General features: G+C 34.0%; 1 protein-coding gene and 1 pseudogene across 13 annotated transcripts in view; both read right to left on the bottom strand.

Annotated features, from left to right (window-relative positions):
• LOC105298868 (histone-lysine N-methyltransferase SETDB2) overlaps positions 1-5,456 on the bottom strand; it is a 102,847-nt gene that overhangs the window by 76,804 nt on the left and 20,587 nt on the right. The window lies entirely within an intron of this gene.
• Positions 1,175-2,904, bottom strand: LOC111745847 (annotated as a pseudogene).

Below are 5,456 nucleotides of genomic sequence, written 5' to 3'. Positions count from 1 at the left end.
AAAAAAAAAAATAAGAGAATTCTGGTGTTTAGAAATTCTTACATTTTCTAAAGAACATCATAACATCTGAATGATTGTGAAAATATTTCTATAGCATTCACTGGAGTTACTGGTCTTCCGTGAGAAGCTTCTTTTTTAAGAACACTAATTATTCAGTGTTCTCTGCTTTTTCTCATCCATTTGCCCTTTTCTTCCACATTTTGGGTAATCTTACAGATCCCATATTATACCTTTAATTTCTCCAACAGGTAATTTTTTCACAATAAATACTTTCCTAAAAGAAAGGCTAGGTAATCACTGCCTAGTATTTATATCAGGAAATACTTGAAACAATCCACCCTTGAAGGAATGGACAAATAAAATATAGTATTCTCACAGCATGGAAAATCAAACAAGAATTAAAGGGAATGAAATAGATCTACACACAGCAACATGATTAGATTCATTTTAGTAACTGAAAATTACTAATAGATTAATATTTGTTTAAAAAAATATTTAGTATCAGTCTCTCAAAACTAATCCTGAGTAAAACAAGTAAAAAGGTACGTGTATAAGTATTTATGTAAAATTTTAAAATAAAAAGTAACAATACTATATAGTATTTATGGCCAGATATTTAAAAATGAACTATAAAAATAATTGATAACAGTGATTGCACCTAAGAAGGCAGATAGGGGAATGAAACTTGTCATGGTGAGAAGTTAGGTATGAGACTATATTGTTCATTTTCCTTTGTAAAAAGAGACAAAGGCAAATAAAATAAAATGTTAATAGCTATTAATTCTGGATAGTGCGAGTACAGGTTTTTGCTATATTCCTTTATATATTTTCAAACTTTTAAATTTCTTGAAAAGACTGTAAGAAATATTGGAAGAGAATGCAGCTAAAAGATTAATGCAAATCCATCACTACTCATGGACCACAATGCATTAGCACCTTATACATTAAAAATGAGGGGAAAAAAATAAGGGAAAAAATGAGGTAAGGCTGTTTCCCCTTAAATAAGTATTTTTGAATAATGTTGGGGGTACATACACTCCATTGTAAGAAATATATCCTATAACACACCTTTTGTTTTACTCTTCCATTTAACTTCTATTCTCTTTAGCCTAGTTCATTTTAGTAATTGTTTTTATTCACTTATATATTTTGGTACTCAGTATTTCCTTTTTTCTTTCTTATATTGCTTTATTTACTTCACAACATGTAATGAGCATCTTTCCATGCAATAGGTAAAACTCCCCTGCTGACAAAAATTTACATATATGGTCAAAACACAACATTCAATTAGAAACTGATAATAGGAGACCCGTAGGAAACAAGTAACACCAAATGGTTTTCAATGAAGGTACATCACAAACATGTAAGTTTAGGAAGCAGGTGTGTTGCCCTATTAACTTCAGGGAAACCACGAGCATCCAAAGTATAAGGCAAAACTCATCATGATGGTCATGGTGAGGGGGGTCAGTGCTAACTGCCCGCAGACGGTGACACAATTACTTTTTCCTCAGCTTTTGCATAAGTTGCCTGTCTCCTCCCTAATCCTTTCCATAGTCTCTACCCTCATCCTTGCCTGTGGCTCTCTAAGCCTCTGAATCACATCCCATCAATACTGCAGGATGGGCTGCCTAACACGGAACCGCCTACAACTTCCTCTAGGCACACAGTTTTCATCAGCTGCCAAAGGGAAGACCAAGGGCTCTCCTTTATTAGCATCTTGCTCTTTTTCATCCTTTTTTTCATTTTCCTGGTTGGCATTTTCCATGTTGACATTTTTACCGCTCGTTCCTCTTTGGACGCCATCGCTCCTGGGTCTATCCTTGCTGTCTCCTCCGCCTCCAGATTCTCGCTGCGAGTGTGCCGCCTGGATACTTGGACCTGCAGACCTGCCCCCGCCCCCGCCTCCGCCTCCTACGCTTGGGGCCGTCTGTGGCCCGCAGGTGCTCAGGGCCACCGGGAGCAGATACTCAGAAGGGAGCGAACGCCGGCCGGGTCTCTTATTTATTTATTTATTTTTAAAAGCTTATGCCTGTAATTGCCTTTCCCCTATTATTAAGTGCCGAGTTCCTTCCTACCACTTCTTATAAAGCATTACCACTTTTTCTTATAAAGCATTACTGTATACTCTGAACTCTGAACACTTCTACTTATTTGTCTACCTGAGACATACCAACCCTTCATTTTGTTTCATTCAGTTTTCACTGAAACGAATTCTCTTAGGCTCTCATGGATTTTTGACATAGGTTACTCAGCCTAAAGTGAGTTACAGACCTACAGCATTTTCAACCAGTAACTGTTTCATTTCCCTTTTCAACTTTTCTTAACCAAATAAATTTTGTTTCACACTGGTTTCTATGGCATCTTTTTCTCTAAATCTCATTATGTGAGTTCCCCTATATTAACTGTGAATTTTTTTGGTTCCTGTATCGCTTTTGTGAGAGAGGGGAATATAAAGTACCAATTTTATGACTCAAAAAACTCTTCTCTGAATATGAAGGGATTAACCCAGGGTATATGTGAGAGAAAAAGTATCTGGGTTATTAATAACCAACAATTCTATAGTACTTTACAGTTTTCAATGTACTTTCACATAATTTCCACATGTAACAGACAATAAGTACACCTCCAAGCTAGTTATTACTAGAACAACATACAATTAGAACAATTTGGACCAAAATTTGTAATAAGAAACATGGCAAAATCTGTAACTTGGAATTTAGGATTTCAAGAAAGTTAGCCAACCTGGTTTAAAAGTGGTTTTCTGGTGCCAAATAAAAATTAACAGAGAAGTATGTTTTTATATTTAGAAAGTTAAAAAATGAGAGGCACTAAAACATGGAAATGAAATACTGACATGGACCTCAGAAATGATTTTCTTATCTGTGCCTCATTTCATAAATGAAAGAAAATCACTTCCTACAAAAGTTTTCAGGAATAAAGTAACCTAATTTCGATCTCATTTTATTGGGAGGAAAGTTAACTTTCTTATTGTATGAAGATACATTAAAATACAAAAACAAAAATAAAGAAAAACAATCCTATACATAGTGTTGTAAACCTAGTTACTGACCCTCTAAAAATACAAAAATGCTGGAGGAAAACAAAGAATAAGTAAGTGTCATCATCTAGTATTCTCTGCATTTGCTCTGCAGACAATACTGTTTTGTCATTAGACACTTTGGACTATAAGGCAGAGCACTGGCTTTAGAAGACTGCCAACTGATTTCCTAGTTTTTGGCAAGTCTGAGGTAAAAATTCATTTGAAGGGGAATACTTATACTGGGCTATTTATCATTTCTCTCAAAAATTTATACTAAAAATAAAAAAAATCATGAGGTAACACACACTAGATGATCATATAGTGTTTAGCTGGAGTAGCTATGTTAGACTATGTTAGAAAAACCAATTGGTAACATATAGGGAGGTGTATATCTAAATAATGTGGACACTGACCTCAGATATTGACTTTCGAGTTTCAATTCTGGTCCCTATATAGCCTGTTCTTGAACACCTAATTTATTTGTGTGTGTGTGTGTGTGTGTGTTCAGAAAAAAATCTTTTAGGTGCTTGCATGTATGTACATCATATGAAAAGCCAAATGGCTTAAATTCACACCTGTGTCTTTTACCAAGGGGGGGGCAAGCCCATTTTCACCATATCTATTAGCCAAAGCTACATACCTGGTACATCTCTCATAAATTATACTACTTAAGCTGGCTTGAAGAGATGTGTATTCCTGACAGACCAAAGTACTTGACTAAGAAAAAGAATTAAGCCAGGGTTCCTAACAACACAAAAGCAGATATACTTGTAAAAGAATTATCATTGGAATAAATTTATTTTTACATTGACCTATGTCATAGCTCGCTTATATGGAGTGAAAATTAAATTAAAAATAAAATTCGGAAAACCAGTTTCCTATCAGACCTAGGATTTTTCACTTTGGTTTGCCATTGACAAACTGTATGACACTGAATAATTCAGCTGGAGTTGAGAACCTGTGTCTTAAGTTATTCACTATTTAGTTTGCCAGTCTCACTGACTACTGGCCTGCTAAGGGTTTAACTACTGAAAGCAAAACAAGTAATCAACTCATGATCTACAGAGGAAATACAAAAAAATTATTTAACCATAATACTGGTCAAGAATGGAATGTGGCCTTGGAATTCATAATAGCTAAGGAAGAAAATCCCAAGCCTAATTAGACATGTCCCTTCATGTGGAAAGATCTCAGAAAGTTCAACTCAAAGTTAGGTATGATTTCACAGATAAAGCCTCTGAGTGGGAATACAGTAAAGAATTTTAAGTTCTAAGGAAATCGAGTTCTGATTATGCAATTACGAATAATCCTAATGAGATGGGAAAGCAGCTAAGCCAATTTAATTTCTCCAGGAAGCTCAGATTTTTAAAAGAATATGTATAAAATAAAGAGAGGAGACCAATTATGGATACAAAATATTGGCATGAATCTATAAGAAAAGTGCCACAAAGGCTCAAGCTTACTAAGGATTCCAAAAATGCTAATAAAACAATAAAACTTTTAAAACTATGTTTGGAATAAGACAATCTGTTAAAGGAAAGACTATATAACAGACTGATATATAGTCTCTCTATATATCAGAAATATATATCTGTTATCAGGTTGACTGATAACAGAAAGAGGGGCTCAAAAACAATTTGCCTTTGTGTTTTCTACCTATAAGTTGGAAAGACCAGACAAAGATGAAAAGAAACTAAAGTCTGTGATAGTTAAAAATAGGTCTTAGAAAACTAGTTTATTGAAACACATTTAAGATTTAATGCCTAAAAAATTTAAATCTCAAGGTCTTGAAAAAAATATCAAATATGAATAAAAAATGGAAAAATGTGGCTGATTTTTTTTTTTAAAAAGGAATATTCCAGAAAGCACAGAATGATTAGCTTATTATTCTGATACCTAAACAATTCTAGAAAAGAGAATCAAGCATGCGACTTAAATACTTAGGATGTGAAAAGCCAATATGGACTATGTAGAAAAAGTTCAAATTAACCTAACTACCCTTTTTGGTAAGGTTTGATAAAGTTTGGTAATGATACAGAATGTTATAGCAGTGAATCTGGATTCCTTATGATAGTCTTGAGAGTAAAACAGAGAAGTGTAGGTGGGACGATGATAGAGGTAAGGTAAATAAATTCACAGGTGGCTGAACAGTTCTTTCTGAAGACTAATGAAGTCTCTAGTAGTTAGCTATAATAAAGACTAGAAAGCTGATTTAATATATTTGTGCAAGATGAAAAGCTAGAAAGAAAATAGGTAAGAGATTCAAAATTCAAAAGGACTCTGATAAGCTAAGATAAACTTAAAACCAAAAAGGGAGACACTTAACAAAAATAAACCAACTCCTGACTGCAGGCTTAAAATATAATTATCTAAATATAAGATGGGGACCATGTTTGGTGGTAATTTATGAAAAAAA

This window comes from Pteropus vampyrus, unplaced genomic scaffold (genome assembly GCF_000151845.1).
Source record: "Pteropus vampyrus isolate Shadow unplaced genomic scaffold, Pvam_2.0 Scaffold167, whole genome shotgun sequence".
NCBI lineage: Eukaryota > Metazoa > Chordata > Mammalia > Chiroptera > Pteropodidae > Pteropus > Pteropus vampyrus.
The sequence above is the reverse complement of the archived record's forward strand: the minus strand, read 5'-3'. Positions and strand labels throughout refer to the sequence as shown.